Raw genomic sequence first — 19120 nt, 5'->3', positions numbered from 1 at the left:
GATTTCGACCCTCGTCACAAAATCAAAGCGATTGTTATTACACTGTTGAATTTCTACTTTGTATTAAAATTTGTTATACTTTTCAGAAGTGATAAAAGGTTATAAACAGATGAAAGTCTGCCAATTTATGAGACCATAATGTCTATCGATTCTGATTTATTTTCAAATTTCTAACCCTATGTTTCGACACCCCTATGTCCGACACATAGCATATGTCAAAATATTTAAATATGTAAAATCCTATTTGAAACGTCCATGTTTAGAGATATGGTGTACATTTCTACCCAATTTTAAGAATTTTTGATCCTATTCAAACACATTAATGTACGAAAATACTCAATTGAAGCCGTCTTTTTCAAAATCGTTCGCAAAACATAGTGTTAGAAAACTTAATTGTAATTTGGAACATTACATCCGAAACAGGTGATTATACTTAATCTCAGTAGTCAATTTCAAGATGTAAACAGGGCGGAACTTCTTACCGATTTCTAGACAGAATTTACTTACTCCATGAGATCATGATACATGTAGATTTTGAGTTGAATAAATTTTATTTCGAGCACTGAAAATGTCTCTTTGGCATCGTTTTGAGGTTCAAGGGCAAGAAATAGCCTCTTTAACTAATAAGAATTCTCTGACGAATACTGGGATAGAAACCCCCTATAACTTATATACAAGTGAAAGCCTACATAATTGGCAACCCAGCTGGGGTCATTTCGTTGCCATTTTATACAGAAGGATCACATGCTTTTCAGAAATCAATTTTCACTACTTTCTTTGACAACTTGAATTGTGATTTTTTCGACCGAAATTTGCACCTTCCTAAAAGTGTGTCTGTGATTTCTATTTCCATTTATTTTTTAAAGGCAGTTAAATTTATGTTTCAGACATACATTTTAATTGCTTAAAAATAGATATTCTGTTATAAGAAAGTATTGAAATATCTTTCAGGTAGTAGCATACAGATGCATTCTAACAGGCCATAATTTAAAACAAAAGATGAGAGTGTTGCTTTCTAGTTTTTCCATAATTCTCATCTAGTAGAGAAGAGTGTCCCTATGGCAAGAATATATTGTGATGATATGGATTCTAATATTACAATACAACACAAGGCAGCGTGGTCTATTTTCCAAATAAATATGACAACAATAGCTTTGTCAATGTCAAACTCACTATTTTACTAAAACGTAGATCATAAAATATAGATCAGGAATAAATCAAACATTTATCAAATTATTAAATTTACCAAAAATTATACAGTTTATTAATCAAATATGAAAGACATTAATATAGCATACAGCTTATAGGACACCCTAAGCTATGATGGACGCGATGTTCCATCAAATGTGATGCTGATTTAAAACTATTTCACTACATTACAAAAGACCATTAAAAATGCAATTGAGCATTCATTTGACATGTTGCTTGTTTTATTTTTTTAAATATATTTGCTCATCAACAGCGCCATCAGGCAGCCACTTACAGACAAGAAAATAAAAAAGAGAAGGATAAAATACACTAAAATTTAAACAAACATAAAAGCACTCTAAAAATCAAACAATGACAAAAACAAATTAACATGTCTTTTAAAAGTTGAATGAGATTCTTCAAAAACATCGACATCGCAAACCTTTTCAATCAGATCATTAAAAAGTCCTGACGTCGACGTACGTCCAATCAGTCCATATTTTGTAACATCAACTCTACAGTAAGGAATGTGTAATATAGGTCTATGTCTAGCACAGTATCTAGGTACGAATAAACCATAAAACCTGTACAATCGTAGAGCCATAAGAAGATAAAAGGCATTTACGCACAAACATACAATCAAATAGTTTCCTACGTAAGAACAAAGGTTGAATTTTAAAAAGATTACAGAGCAAGTTATAGTCACAATTACACCAAGATGAAAAGTCACTGTGACATCCCTGTTTATGATGTTAATATCTAAGAAAACGTTTCTGAATTGACTCAATACGGTTTGCCTGACTCTCAGAAATTGAATTGAAAATGATTGTATCATATTCTAAAATTGGACGCACCATAGTAATAAACAGGTGTCGAAGGACAGCAACTTGAGTAATCAAATTAAAATTGCGTTTAATGAGACCAATTATGCGATTGGCTTTACCTACAATAGAGTCAATGTGATGAACAAAAGTGAGTTTTGAATCAAAAATGATACCCAAATTTTTAATGTGAGGAACATGATCGAGCAAACGATTATCCACATGGTAATTAAACTTAATAGGTTTCTTTTTCAAGGTGATGGTAAGTACCTTAGATTTGCTGGCATTCAAATCTAAGCTCCAAATTTTTGACCACTGAACAGGTTTATCAACAGACTTGTGTAAGTGCTTGCTATCATCAAGAGTTTTAACACGACTGAAAAGTTTGGCATCGTCTGCAAACAGCAAAGACGGAACAGATACAGTCATCGGCAAGTCATTTATGTATAATAAAAATGTAAAGGCCCAAGAATGGAACCTTGTGGGACATCAGATGTTATCTGGCACCAAGTCGACGCTGCTCCATTTACTAGGACACATTGCTGCCTATTATTCAAATAACTTTTTAACCATTGCGGAATATTCTGATGAATGCCAAATACTGTAATTTGTAGAGCAGGAAAACGTGTTCAACTCTATTAAAAACCTTACTGAAATCCGTATAGATAATATCAAGTTGTTGTTTACTTTCTATTGCATCAATAGCATTTTTCACAAGAACAGCAAGATTGGTTGTGCAAGAGCGCTGTCGAACAAAACCATGCTGTTTTGTTGTGATAACTGGACTAACATGAGTATAAATATTAGCACAGATTAGCCTTTCAAACAATTTTGCTATAGTTGGAAGCAGCGAGACTGGCCTATAATTACTGACCTGTTCCCTGCTTCCAGACTTGTGTATTGGTATTACATTTGCCCTTTTCCAGATGTCAGGAAAACACCCCTGAGAGAGTGATGTTACAAATAGCTTCAAAACTGGGACTTTTAGTCCAATTGAACATTGTGATAACACATGATTACTATATTATCAGCACCCTGGGCTTCTTAACATTGATATTTGACAACAGGTCATACACCAAGAAATTTGATTTTGAAATTTCACTGAAAATGTGGACCCACTATACATGGGAGTCTATGAGAAGACTATGAACAATTGTTTCCCATATAAAACGCATTTTGAAAAACAATGTTTCACATTAAAAGTAACTAACATTGAAAAGGGCTGTAAAGACCCCGCCCTTTAAGGTAGTATGCGTCTGAAAAGTGAAAGACTTCCCTGAGGAATATTTCAGCCTTCCTCTTTCAAAATTAATAATAATAATCTCGGGTCACCGTGCAAATTTTTGTGAAACAGAAAATTACTCATGATTTACCGATATTTGATTTTCAAAATGGCCGCAATCCCTGTGTTACTTCAATGGAGAAAAAAAATTCGAAAAATGTGAGCTGATGAAAGTTTTCTTACACCAAAGCTTTAAAATGAGCCGCCACAAGTGGTCGATCAGAAACGAATTGAAAAAAGTTTGAGAGTCCAAATATCTGTGCCGGAGGCACATTCTACCTTAATAAGGAACAGTATCGAGCCCGACCTTGTCATTCGGTACAGTGGGCAGCGGTAATACTCCACTGGGACGTTTCCGCGCTGGCCAGCAATGGGAATTCATGAAGTGTAGCCTCGACAACGGCCTAGGTTTCACGTTGATATTTTGAAGAAAATTACTGAAACTGAAATAAATTATTAAAGTTTGCCAATGTTGTCGATGAAGGTAGGGAGTCCAATCAGCAGGACCGTCCGCCTATCGTAACCTGAATGTGTTTTTTCATTTCACAGTGATGTGTGCCTGTGGTTTTCAAATGGTATCCAGTAGAGTTTTCTATTTGCCAACAGCGCCCCTAACGACAGTATATCAATGTTGCAAACGAAGATAACGGAACACGTTGATTCTCGAAAGGGCCAATAGTTCATGTTTAGATTACAATTACACTTTTCTCGACTTTATGGCAGGTTGATCTTTAACAGAAAAGTGATTGATTTAGCAATTGAGTTTTATAACAGCACCCTGTAATCAACATCTGGAACCGTGAAAACTACGGATGTTCAATGACCGCTTAGTGGTGATCTCTTTCTAATCATGGCTGCCTTCAACCCTGATATTGACTGGGAAGAAGTAAAGAGAAGGAAAGGCTTTTGAATTGCATTCGTTTTCCTGCGAAATAATCTTTCTGGTCAGGACAGCGCACCTCTCTGAAATCTCTTAGAATGCCGCTAGTCAAGGTTTATATAAGACGTCGTCTCCGCACAGCAATCACATCTGAAAAAGAACTCAAATCCTCTTCACGTTTAGTGCAAGATGATCAAATGTTGGTAATCCGATGTGGCTGAGATGCGACATTTATTTTAACACGTAACATAATTAACACATTTCCGCTAGTATAAACGTTTAGCAAAATACTGTATTGGAATTTGGAATCATAAACGCTTCACATACAGTTTGTTTATACCGGTGTCGATGTATTGTATACGGGAATACGGCCATCTATGCTTTAATCAGTGAAGTCCGGATTCTGCTAGTCCTACCGTCTGGTTGTACGTTCGAGTTTCGCTTAAATCCTTTTGGCCTTTTCAATTCCAGGAATCTTGTCTAGACATCAAGACAAATGCATTCATAAAAATCAAGTGTGAAAAGTTCGACATGGTGTTCAAAAGCTGGGAAATGCATCTATTTTAACAATCTAACCTTAATACGTCTACGAAATGTACCCTCTTGTATGTGTGTTTGTCGATTTTATTAGAACGATTCACTAGAAATCGTTAATATTATCAAAATACTCAATAGTTCTCAAACTTTTGAAATTAGGATATTTCCTTTTCATTTCTACTCATGTAAATGAATCTGTCAGAGGCTAATACCACAGTAAACTAGAGATTATAGACCGCAGAGCTACTGTATATACTATAGACCGCAGAGCTACTGTATATACTATAGACTGCAGAGCTACTGTATATACTATAGACAGTAGAGTTACAGTGTATACTACTTGTAAAGTAATTCCGATGTTTTTGTTATGTACATCAATACTACCACAGTGACAACATAAAGTATAGCAGATTGTTATTTTAAAGGTGCTAATTTGCTAGAAGCCTATACCTGAAAATGCGACGACTTCCTTATCTTATAGACCTGCCAAGTGCCAAGCAAAACACTCTTCGCCACAGGGCTCACATACTATACTCTGTTTATCTAACTGTGTGTTTTCATGTTAACGCTACAATTTGAATATGCACCTGCCTGATACTTTTATTCTGACGTGTGTAAAATATTTATATACATTGTATTAAAAGGTCCTTTGAAGGAGTATTTTATAATGGCTAACACGGTAATCGTTGCAATTTTAAGTAAACTTGCAGCAATTTTAAATAAGCTTGAAAGTCTAACATGTCTTAACTGTGATATGCGATAAATTCTGTACTAATTTGTTGTTCTGCTTTATTGTTCAATGTTGCGTTCAAACTTGCCAGCAGGTCAGTACGTTGGACATACATGTACCATGGTTTTCAGAGGTCCATTTTATGGACCATTAGACATGGTTCTTGTCCATATTGAACCAAAGGACTGAAAATATCATGGTTTGTATAATAGATAACTACTTTGTCACAATCTAACGCAAATAAATAGGAGCCGTTTTATTGAAACATTGTTTTACATTTTTTATTTGCAATTTTGAGGTACAATGGTACTCAGAGGTCTATTTTATGGACCATTACACATTGCTCTTGTCCACATTTATCAAATTTCAAAACTCTGAATTGAGCATTATTTTGCCACATAAAACAATTTCTTTGTCACAACCTTACAAAAATCTGTATCAAACGTTAATTTAAACATGATTTTACAATTTTATGTGCAGTTTTAGCAAACCATTTTTCAGAGGTCCATCTAATGGTCCCTTTTCATATAGTTGTTACCATCATTGACCTAAAGATGTAAAAAACAACAGTTTCCCATCATACATACATACATACATACATACATACATACATACATACATACATACATACATACATACATACATACATACATACATACATACATACATACATACATACACATACATACATACATACATACATACATACATACATACATACATACATACATACATACATACATACATACATATATATACATACATACACGTTGGTGCATACCTATGTAGGTTGTTGTTAAATCTTTTGGAATACCTTTGTAACAAAGCAAAGATACTGATACCTGATTCTGTTACAGTAAGACTCTCTTTATAGTAATTTTTGGGTAAATTTATTTGACTAGAAAGTCTTTCAAGATGAACAGAAACACATGTTTAATTGTCTTAGCTTATATTGCTCATCAGCCTTCTCGCTATTCTTCGCTCAGATGTTAAATTTAACCACTTATTCTTGCAGCAATAACACAATACAGCAATTAAAACGATACTTGTGATTCCGCCAGTAGTACCGCCAATGATCTCAACCTTCACGATTACTGTTTTTTGGTTGCTTTCTGAAATACAATGAAAAATAAAAGACAAGAATAGTTGACACATTTCATTTTCATAGACATGCAGGATTATCTGCTCTACCAAACTTCAGTCTCTTTCTATATCAATGATCTGCAATCATAATGAAAGTTATTGAACAAAATAAAACACATGATTATTAAAAAGCGCAGCTAACACATAGACGTCGACACACAGTCAATCCATGAAATAAAGATATATTTACCTCCAAATTAAATAAAAAAGGATCTGTCAGGTGTTTCTACAAGATGAGCCCATCCTGCCCAGCACATCCTGCCCAGCACATTATGCCCAGCACATAGCATCTGAAGAGAAGCGGGCAATTTGATTGCATCGTTCCCTTTGTGTGAAACCCTGATGGATAAATAATTTAAGGGTAGTTCCTGCATTTAAAGTTCAAGGTCACCCGTTTTGTCATAGAGTCTGTCAGAGAGATGACCAGGCATGTCAAATTCATGGAATTTATCTATACGAACCATATTTTTTCCAAAGAGGGCTTTATTGAGTCATACATTTATGGGTTGCCTTATAAGTTAATTATTGAACGACGGTATTGAGAACTCTCTAGATATGGTACCCATGCCTATTATTAGGCTATGAATCAAAGAACGAAAAATTGCATAATAAGCTGGATTGACCCAGTACACATAGGTTTAAAAACGTCAATATAGCTGTTGGGCAGATTTGTAATATTGTACGTTCTGGGCATTTATTGGTATTGCAACAGGTATTTTATATATCTCACTGTACAATATTCGTTATAACGGATTTCCGCGGGATTAGGCTGCATTCATTAACACCTCGGGAGGGGCAGAATCAAAAAATGTTGTCTGATTTTTCAAGTGCCTCCCATAACAAACTCAAAACACATTCAAATGCCCCTTTCTGACTCGCTATAATTTTGAAATTCTCCCTCAAAATAAAACGCCTGATTTTGGAATGGACAGATGTTTTGGTGTGTGTGTTGTCTCCAGAGAGAAGGGAGCCGTTTTGACATATTTTCTGTTACGAACTTCATCCTGTAAAGCAGATAAAACAGCTATCACATAGAAAAGTTTTGAAAACAGGATGACTTGCCCCACCTGCCAAGAGAACTGAACATAACTACACACATGTGTTTTCAGCACTGTTATCAAGGGCTGCCACAGTATTACAACCGTAAACTAAAACTGTCCTGTCTCTTCTAGAGAATGCTGCAAAAGCTGTTGATGAGCTGTTTCATAACCCCTAAATATTGTACATTGGAACAACTTCTCATCGTAATCTTTGTTGCTGTACTATGAAACCAAATGGAGCATGTGATCTGGGTTGATCCCTATCGGTGTGAGAAAATACCTGTATGTGCGTATGTAATACTGTATGTTGCATTGTGTTGTATGTTCTTAACAATACATACACATCAGAGATTAACACGATTGGAACTAATTTGGGATATTGGATCTTCATATGTTTTCAATTTTTCAAAAGAGTTATGTGTCATATAGCTGAATGTTGCAATATTTCAATAACTCATGAAAACAAGTGTGCAAGTTTTACCCTGGGTAGTCCACTAGGGCTACCATTTTCCGAAGTTGGTAGCCCAGTTACAATGGCTGGTAGTCCATGAATATTTTAATTTAGGGATATTGTACTCGTCTCAGTATAAGCCGGTTAAGCAACACAAACTAGCGGTAAAACTAGGGGTTCAACTCGAGAAACGCCATGTTATGTGTCGCGAACGCTTAATTTATGCTAATTTATGTACATTTAACACTTTTCTATCACTTTCAAAATCAGCTTATACATTCAAAGAAATTGTGACTTGAGTGAAGAGAAAAAGAAAAAATATTCTCATGGTCTTTATGAACTAGCATGCCTTGTTACACCTGAGTCTCTCTGTACAGAAACGTAATACATTGATACTGATCGAAAAGACAGCGAAACTCAGCCAAGCTTAACAGACACAGTGTTTTATATTTAAGTGATTACACAATCTCTGGATACAGAAGTGACAGTTTTGTGAAATTTCAGCATCAAAACCCAAAAACTTGCCACAAGTCGTGCAAGTACGTCTTGCATGCTGCCAATCAACAGCATAGTGTGAAATGCATGCAAAGGCTGCACGGAAAAGCAACTCAAGATTCTAGTATCAAACTGTCTACATCTTGTGAAAACACATTATAGCAGTGAAATTGTAATAGTCTTCAAAGATGAAAGGATAATTGCTTCAAACAAATGAAACTGCATGTTGACTGCATTTAACTCGTCCAAAGTGACGGACATCGCACGCCAAGTATTTCATGTCCTAGGCTTTGGTAGTCAGTGTGGGCTACCATTTTTTGGACTTAGGTAGCCCCAGGGGAAGTTGGTAGTCTGTGGACGCGGGACTACCGCTAATTTCGAGCCCTGTTATTAGTGACATAAACTCTGAAATTCCTGCACCAAACTTGATGATACGTGCAACAAATATTGATCTGATATACATCTAATTATACTAAGAAGCATTGGGCAACGTCAAGTTACTGAAGTTAATAGATAGCTCATTTGCATATTTTATGAAGTTTTATAGAAAAAAATAAAAGAAAAGCAGATGAGCCTACATTTGCAGACTAAAATGACCTTACTTCAGATCCAATCATCCTAAATTAGTTCCAATCGTGTTGAATGTGTATTTTCCGCTTACAATATTTTTTTGACTTTCAATTGAAGAGACAACCAAGAAAAAAATTTCAATAAATCAGAGACAGTCTCATTTTGAGTCTCCTTTGTTCCAAAATCACTTCAAATGTCCCTACATATCCTTGATATTTTCAAATCCCCGTCAATCCCCCAATCCAGAGGTGTTGATGATGCATCCTTAGGCTGCGTTCACAATCAAAATGGTTAGGTAGGCTGGAGGAATTGAGAGGGGGGTTTAGAAAATTCTTGGGGTAGTACAGGGAGACTTGAAAATTCCTCTCTGCTTGTAGGGGATGGGACTTGAAAATATTTTGGTTCCCTTTAACGTTTGCATTTTCCAACTCCAAGTTTTTGTAGGTAATTCAATTCAAAATTGAATACCATTTTTATGTCATCTAAATTTTTATTGTTGTAATGTTTGTTATATTTTATGAAAATAAAGACTGAACCATTTCGTCACATTTCATGACTTTTATCTTGAAAAAGCTAAACATGTATGATTTGTCGTAAAAAAACCTAACGAGACTAGTAACAGGCCAGAAGCTGCAACTGTTGATGATTTTCACAATATTTCTGTAGAGTATATCAACTACAGTTTCTTACTGTTTCTCGCTACAGCATCCTCAAACACGCAATATTCAGTTTGTCGACAAAGCCTGCATGTACAGATATATATTAGGTGATAATTTAATAAAATTCCAGACTGACAGTCATTGTCAGTGATACAAATATATGGTGACATATTCACAGGCTGTGTTACCAAGCTGAATACAGGACAGTTCAACATGCTGCAGGGAGTGGAAAAGAACACAGTTGTATAAATGAACAAAATATTGTAAAATTATCAAAGTTATACTCCTGCGGGCAGTGTCACTATCAGGTACCGCCCTGCTTACTGCAGTGTCACTGTCACTGCATACCTGAGCAGTGACAGTGATAGCTCTAACTCTGATGTACCTGGTGTTTGAAGAGGAGTTTGGGTCAAATGACGCTCATGGCAGTGAACCATACTGTACAAAAGATCAGGTCGGAGAGCAACACATGGAAGACCAGAAGACTTTGAAAGATATCGGTGATTTTTGAAATTTGGCATATAAGAACAATCAATTATTAAAGAAAAAAGATGGGGTCACCATGCTTTATTTTCTAAACTTTCACATTCTCATCATAAAATAATACAAAAGCAAAACTTGGAACAGTAAAGACTGAATGAAAAAATATATGACTAAATTAAATTATTTTTTACCAAATTTGGCATTATTACACCCAATATTTCAGAAACGAAAACATTTATTTGATGGAAAATTAAACCTTCCAGTATTGTCAATTTTGAGTATCATATGGTTACATTGTCTTGTTACTTTTGAAATACAATATGGACAATTAGCCAGACATTCACGATTCGCCTTCTCTCTCACGATAATCATTTTATGACATACCGATATTTTGTTCATCACCACAGTCCATATTGCAGGATTCACTTTCACTTCTATCATAGTAACATGTTCCCCCACAGGTTGCAGGCGACAATATGTGTCTGTTACGATGACGTAATCCATCACATGACTTCGAACATTGTGTCCAGTAAGACCAATCTGAGAGTCTGCAGTCGGTGGCAAAACAACTGGTGGTGGTGATTGTTGTGGCGGCTGGGGTGGCGAGGACCTTCTGCGGCGTCGTCGGCTCCAAAACCCGTTGACGCTGCAAAATGCAGCCAGGAACAAAATAACGCAGATCACTATCACCATCGACTTCCTGACGTTCATATTTCGAAACGGAACTGGAATATCCGAAAAACACAGAGACGTTCGTCAATCGATCGTCATGTACACATAGATCTTATCTAGATGGTGTAGTGTTTGTTGGCAAGTCGGTCTCACTATACATTCATTATACCCTGAATTAATATTCCAAAGTTAAACATTCATAAAAAGTAACACTCCATAAATGAGCAACAAAGTGACATATAAGTCAGCAAGGTAACGTAGACTTTCTTCACTTAAAATATCTCAGACCGTGTTGTAAGAAAGGTCGATAAGTTTTGATGATCCTCTGATTTCTTGGGAAAACCAGATGTCGCAGACATTTGTTGCAGACGACACTATGTATCTGTTACAATGACGTAACCCATCATATGACTTTGAACAGAACCCAAGAAATCAGAGGATCATCACAACTTACAAGATGCTTTATCAAAGCTTTGCTTAAACGCACCTGGCAAAATTTCGATTGCTCTACTTCCTGATAAAGATGCATGAGGACCTACTTCGCTTGTAATGAAAGGAATTACGTCAAAGCTGTTGTACATGTGAATATTAATTTACACAACAAAAGAGTCATTTATGAGATTTTATCTGAACAGTCAAAGTGGAAACTACATGTTGTATAGGGCCTACATGCATGGAATTCAAAAAAAGAAAACAATGAAAACTTGGAATTTAAGAGTAAACAGATCACCAAGTTTGAGGAATAACAGACATTTCTAGTTGAAAGTTTAAGTCGCTGCGTCTCCATTAACACCACACATGGAATACTCTTTGATTTAAGTCATCTACCAAGAAGAGACTTTAAATCTATGGAAATAAGTTGGTCCATATGATGAAATATCAGCTAACACACACTGACCATTCCAGACTTGCTTTATTATATAGAAAGAGAAATGGTTAGAGACGGTAAACGAAACCTTAATTGGGTTCACGTTGCTTTACAGATATTTGTTCCTTTAAAAGCGGTGAGAAAAGTCACCGGTGTGTAGACGTTTAAGAGCACGAAAAGTCACTGATGTATGCACATTTAAAAACAAAGCCTCCGAAACCTTGAATAGCATAGCTAACATTCAAATTTACCCCTAGATCGATCTTCTAACCACCACATGCACTCTCGAACTGCGATGGAAAATTGCTTCTTTGGGCAACAAAAATATTCTATTAAATATGGGACATACATCATAGGTTTCCAATTTAGGATTTTATTATCACATACCTGGATCTTCTTTCATCCAAATAAATGCCTCTAACTCAGCATTCAAGGTGCTTCTAAAACGCGTTCTCTCTCCTCCAGTCGATTTTTTTGCCTTACCATGAGAACGTGTCACTTGTTTGTGCTAGAATTTGTATTAAAATTGATGGCGCTGCGCCAACACAGCAATAAATTACATTTCAATAATCTATTGCGATCGGTAGTTTCATATGCCTACACACAGGAAATCAAAGCAGAGGTACCGCAGGAGGTATTTTTCCATTTTTAAGAGTGCGTATTGTTTGTCGAGTAGATAACACTTCATTAATTGACATTTGCCATCAAAGTAAGCATTGTACAAACACGAAGTGTCAATGTGATACTTTCATGAAATTTGATGAGATATGTAAGCCCTATTGTAATATGCAATTAATCAGATATGAAAACCTCACTAGAACATTTCAAACCCATTCATATCATTTTTACTGAAACTAAATCACGCGGATAACATGTCCCCATGTAACTATAAACATAATGTAAGTAATAGTATAATGTCCCCTTGCCACAGCTATTGAGACATGAAAATGTCTTCGCTGATCAAAAACTTATAATTCAATAAAAGCTTTGCCCAATTCTGGTGATTTTGAACCAGAAAATTTCCCCAAACGAATCACCTCTATTCTTCAGTTATATCATTAGCCTGACCCCTTTTTTATAAAACCAGAGGAATAGCACAATTGATGGCTCTTTGGCTTCAAATTTTGGTTTCAAATTGTCTAGTTTGCCATAATTTGGCAAAACAATTCACTATCTGGGGGTCGCAATGAAATCATTAGGGTTTACTTTGTTTGCTTTCAGACGTAGCAAACAGTTTGTTTGTAGTACACCATTACGATGGAACATTCCCACCGTCTCCTGCAAATTCAGGCATGAACTGTTCAAAGGCGCGTATAACATACGGAATCCATTGCACTTAGGGATTGGGGGCCGCCTCGGTTACGCCATCGAAACAGTATATACCGGTATAGCAGTATACATATGTCATACGCTGTTTAGATTTTGTTCTGAAATATTTGTTATTTGAAAGTCTGTTTACGTGTTTGAAGGTAGTTCAAATCATGATTTCTTCGTTGTGATTTTGTATAGCCAAACTTTCGTCTCGGAGGAGGTTGGGCATAAAACGCAACGAGTTTCGTTGCCATGCGAATGTTAAAAGCTATCAGACAATAGATTTCCTAGTGATCTAAATACCAGTATTTTGTAACCTCTGTCCTCTTACTAAACATTGCTATGGCAACACACGTTATTCAAATTAGCTGCCCCTTTTACTGACATCAGGCAGATTTTAATGCACATTTCTCGGCAGCCTTTTCATAATGCACTGTTTATCACTCATGGCAAACCTTTAATTCTCGCTGTTAGACGTTAGTAACAGTTTCATTCGGTAAGTATATTGGTGATGTTTGTACGACGCGCTTTGGATGCAACAAATGAATCTGATAAATTTTGACCAATACATTGAGAAATGATCTGCTTTGCATTGTGAAGATGACGTCATACGCCAATGATTTTGGGTAGTTTTGTCGGCATGCAGGATCGAAAATGTGCGGCGTATCGCAAGAGTCATGTTTTTCGTGTTAATATTCTTCCACCAATTATTGATTTACCATAAAAACCTCGTACAACTGAACGGATAAGTGATAAGAGAAGAGAATGTATCGTTTCTGGAAAGCCGTCTGCACTGGCCAGATATCGGTCGCAAAAGCTGATGTACACAGATTCCGATTCATTCACTTCTATTAAATTGACATGTCTAATCTGGGCATTGCTTTTAATTTATTTTCAATTAGCATCGTTTGTAAAACATTTTCTTTGTTTTACTTCTAACATACTATCAAAATTCCTGGTGTTCCAGAGTTAATTTGTCAACAATAACAAGGTATATTGCACGCAATGTTTTGTGTTGACAAGGCTGAAAATATCGTATAAATGAAACAATAACAATCATTGGCGGTTGTCACTCTTAAATCAATGATATCGCTTACTAATAAAGTGAGGTCATGCCTTTGGTCGAAATATTTATATAAAATAACACCATTACTTCGAGTACAAAAGTTATGATATCTGTTACTCTAATTTCAGTCCTTGTCGTATCATTATTTCTTTACCAGCGACCGTCGTTTATGGATATGATAATTACTAAATGTTAAGGTCTTGTACGTAACTTAATATATCATTCAAAGACAGGTGAACACTGTTTTCCATTATGCGTCTAAGTCCGTATATAATTTACTAAATAGTTTGCATTCTTTTTTTGCACACTTTGTCGACAAGGAAAGCTCAGCACTGAGAGAACGAGAAATAAAACCGACAATACTTAACGTAACACGATTAGCTATTGAAATGTCTGTTAACGAGATTGAACTCAAAATAAGGCTACACGTCAAACGTCCACACACAAAGAAGAATTAAATAGTCATAAACCAGTTATATCCTCGTACGTAACTTTAAGTGTTTTTATCTTTGTTAAAAAGACATACCAGGATTGTATGGGAGATAGGGAGTCTGCGTTCAATTAATTTGCATATTTAAACTTTGTCACAGGGCTCAATAGCATTTAACCAAAACTGAAACCGAAATGTTACTAGAATTTTACTTAAATGCTCGAATTATAGGACAAGGTAATGAAATCGCTTTATGGAATAGAAATTTTGATTGATGAATCCTACCAAAACTGAAGTAATTTAGTGTATTCAAAAAGAGCATAAATTCAAAATTGGTAAAAAATAGTAAATTACCATTTCAATTTGTCTCCAGATAATGCATATGCAGTGTTTCCTCACCTCATGGCCTGCATTAAGTTGCTACTTGTAATGCTCACAGATGTCAATGCCGTGGAAAGGTCTTGTCCTGTACAATCACCACAGCGTTCTTCCATCTAACTGTACACTTACGCGTGGTCTCACTGCTCATCTTCTTTAAAGTTACGTGACAGAGAACATCATCAGTCTCCAGACTCGCTGACACTTCCTAACCGCTGGACAGCTTGTGGTTTCAACGGAAACCCAAGCTCGGTCTCGTGAAGACTTTGATAACGGTATGTCTATGATCCCTTCTCTTAACATATAATAATATTGTTTAAATCTTGTACGTCACATCTCAAAGTTACAACTGTTAAAGTGAAAGTGTATGTATGTATGTATGTATGTATGTATGTATGTATGTATGTATGTATGTATGTATTGTATGTTGGTATGTATGTATGTATGTATGTATGTATGTATGTATGTATGTATGTATGTATGTATGTATGTATGTATGTATGTATGTATGTATGTATGTATGTATGTATGTATGTATGTATGTATGTATGTATGTATGTATGTATGTATGTATGTATGTATGTATGTATGTATGTAGGTAGGTAGGTAGGTAGGTAGGTAGGTAGGTAGGTAGGTAGGTAGGTAGGTAGGTAGGTAGGTAGATAGTTATTAGAATTCGATATCAAAATATCACAAGCAGTCTTGTTGAGCCATGCGATTCAATCAATTAGAATATTCTATACCAGTTACCTCATATCTTTGATTCGTCATTAGCAATATCGCAAACTTTATTTGTAAAGAAAGAATTCTGTCAGAATTCCTCTGAAGCCGGCTCATTTTTTTCTTACAAACGTGTGGATTTACATGCATGTTTGTGTCATTGACGTTTGTGCAGTAGATGAAGTCGATTGTATGCAACATTTAGTTTTTCGTCGTCAAGGAGCGAGTAAAGAGAGATAGGGTGTAAGATACCCTTTGTCCCTACTTATGCAGAAACCCCATATTGTATTTGCAAGCAAAGTCCACTGTCGTTTTGAAATTTTGGCCATTGAGCAGTCCTCTGTCCTTCTGTGCCGCACACACTGCTGATAGATTACGTCACCGGTATTTTGTTTTTTGTTTCAGAGAAAACTGACGAAACAGAGTTATCGGCCTCTTCGTCAACAACGGTGGTAGTTACAGTGACCATTGGGGAGGAGGAGGTGGAGCAATAACGCTGGGAGTTGTGATTTATTGCTATTGTTGTAGAGATGACAATCGTGTTGATCCAAACGTGTAAGGTAAATTGAAAAGTTAAAGGAACATATTGCATCGCATAACGAGATACGAGTTTCGCCTTCTCAAGATTGGTACAAATCAACTGTGAAGAAAAGTTGTGACGTTTACATCCTTTCTCATACATTTAAGGTCATCAGAAAACCCGATTCAGGGATGATAAAATGATAACATATTCTTCAAATTATAGCTTTCCGTCCAATGAAGAGATAATACTTTCATTAAAATACTAGTATGCAAAAATCAAAGTCGATGACTTTAGGCAATACAAGGTCACACTCGTACTTTACTGTTGCACCTCTTGAAGTAACGACGCATCGGAATGTTAATATCTTTCGCGATTGTGGTTGAGAACAAGAACAAGAACATGCGCAGTACACCGAGTGAGAGCAAACCTCGAGCTGAATCTGTGCTGATGAAATATATTGTAAGGTAGAAAATGAAAGTCATTGATATTGTGAAATCGGTTGGATCCTCGCATCGAAATCGAAGTAAAAATGTGGTATTGCAGCTTTACTTTTCGATTAAACATTTGATTTTTGAATCCAGCTTTTAAATTTTTCTGTGTTCAAATTAAGAAAAGGAACACTGAATGTAAGCAATGCTGAAACGAGGCCACCGTTAGGTGTTAACAACAAATATGAAATTCAACCACATTATGTAATACTGAACATGGTCAAAGGGCAAATTCAACATACGATGTTGCCATGGGAATACGCGATGTTAATGTCTAATATAGTATATGTAATATGTGTAAAGAAGACTATTTAGCGCAGATCAATGTTTTTAAACCTTATACCTAAGTTAAATATTAGCAATTTTGATAAAGACACATGCTTGTCAGTGTGACATTTATTTTATCTTATTGCTGGTATATCAGTGAATATCTTTTGTATGATTCAGCGAAATTGCTGGAATTTAAGCGTCTTTTTAGAATTAATGTGTTGAATTCGGTGATGTTAAAATAAAGGACCATCACTGTTATTTCGTTTTAATCTTTCTTCGATGTTTACATTTTTCCAGCCTATGTCCAATTGGCATACCATTACTCATTACTCACTGTTGTGTATTCAATGCACTCGTGTCTTCAATGCACTCATGAATATGAACACACATCACATGAACTAATCCAATGTACTTAAGGTAGGATGTGCCTCGGGGACAGATATTTGGACTCTCAAACTTTTCCATTTTTTCTGATCTACCATTGAAGGGGGGGGGGGGTAATTTTGAAATCCTGTGAATAAGAAAACCTTTCACCGTCTTAGTGATCCCCGATTTTTATTCTTGATTTTGAAAGTAAATGGTTGAAAGATTCCTTGAGGAAAATTTGAGCAAAATATTAAGACTTATCAACATACTACATTAAGAGGATGTAACTTGTTTACGAGTTGCCCAGACATGTGATCTAGATACAGTGGCCCTCTTGTCCTGTGCAGAATATAAGGAAGTATGTGCTTTGCCGTCTGCACAATACTGTACTGTATTTTCTAGCAGGGACATAATATCAGAGGTGTATGTTATGTGATTGTCAGATGTACGTCCTGACAGGCCTTGTGAGACCAGCTTTCTATACAGGTATAAAGCACACCCAGCGATGGTTTACCTCGAGATTTTGACCAGTTCACGACATATATGCACGAGAGATAGCGAGTGCATATATGAAGTGAACTGGTCAAAACCAAGTGGTGTGATTTATTGCTATTATATCATAGTATATTGAAATTCTGACATGGAACGTAAAAAGGATTTTTGCTCTAGCCGAGAGCTCGCGCCTGTGATATATCTAGCCGTGATATATCTCGAATATACCATGGTTCTTTTCACGTCTCGATCAATCAGACTGCTGTATTTGCGCCATCAATATACTGGTGTGGTACAATAGCCATTAATATGCTTCCCCCCTTGGGCCTGAGTACCCTAAACAATTCTCTGATGTGGGTTAGCTCAAGAAATGGATGATGTTTACAGGAAATCACCCGAAATGACATGCCAAAAGCAAATCCGTCAAGCATATTCATTTTTAGCCAGCCACAGGCTAGAACGACCCGCCATTAAGTATATTTTGCTAGCCGTAAATTGTCAGGGTTATTTCACCTACAGTAGATAACTTAACCGTAATATATTGTCTAGAACGTAGCTGGTGTTTTCTAGCTCTGCAATTTCTTGTATTTTACATCCAGTCTCCTTTATCTTATTTTGGGAATTCTGGTATTCACTTTATCACCATGTCTGATATCTCTGTGGCTGTGTCCAGCACCACATATAAACAAAGTTGTCTTCCTCAACTTTTAGGGCATAAGAACGCATGAAATTGCTCCAAAGTGCATTGAATTTTCACAAATTTTCTCACCCAGGCAGGGGGACACCTTTCCCTGCCATCCTCCCTCCACAACCAGCAAGCTGGCCGCCTATGTCACTTTTTTGTTTGTACACAATATTTAATAAACCCTGCATCCATATGCTATGCTAGATCAGCTCTGTTCATACAATCATCATGTACACTTTGTTTTACAGTTGAGGGGAAGCCTCGAGCCTAGTCATAGTCATGTGAGAAAACTGGAAGTGTAACCGCTGTAGCCTCTGCAACTAAAGATATAATTTATACTTTTTTTCCACGAGGCTTGAAAATTATTAAAGGGTACTTTAAATTTGTTCCAGGTTTCTAGGGGGTATGTAGGTAAAATATTGGAGAACTTTCCTTGATTTACCCTCCGAAGGTGTTTGTGAACGAAGTTCAGGTGACGCCAATGTTGCAGCCATGGATTTGATGTGAAAAATAATATTGCAAAAAAGCGACAATTCAATTTGTGATACGAAGCGTGGCCATTAATTATATTC

The 19120-nt window shown here is 36.2% G+C and overlaps 1 long non-coding RNA gene across 1 annotated transcript; it reads left to right on the top strand.

The window, feature by feature from the left end:
• Nucleotides 1-13550: 13550 nt before the first annotated feature.
• Nucleotides 13551-16814, top strand: LOC139146088 (uncharacterized). Its single transcript, XR_011555075.1, has 3 exons — nucleotides 13551-13626; nucleotides 15000-15279; nucleotides 16130-16814. It is a non-coding gene; the product is annotated as an uncharacterized lncRNA (long non-coding RNA).
• The last annotated feature ends 2306 nt before the right edge of the window (nucleotides 16815-19120 follow it).

Source organism: Ptychodera flava, chromosome 12, assembly GCF_041260155.1.
Source record: "Ptychodera flava strain L36383 chromosome 12, AS_Pfla_20210202, whole genome shotgun sequence".
Classification (NCBI taxonomy): Eukaryota; Metazoa; Hemichordata; class Enteropneusta; family Ptychoderidae; genus Ptychodera; species Ptychodera flava.
Note: the sequence above shows the minus strand (reverse complement) of the source record. Positions and strands in the feature narration are given on the sequence as shown.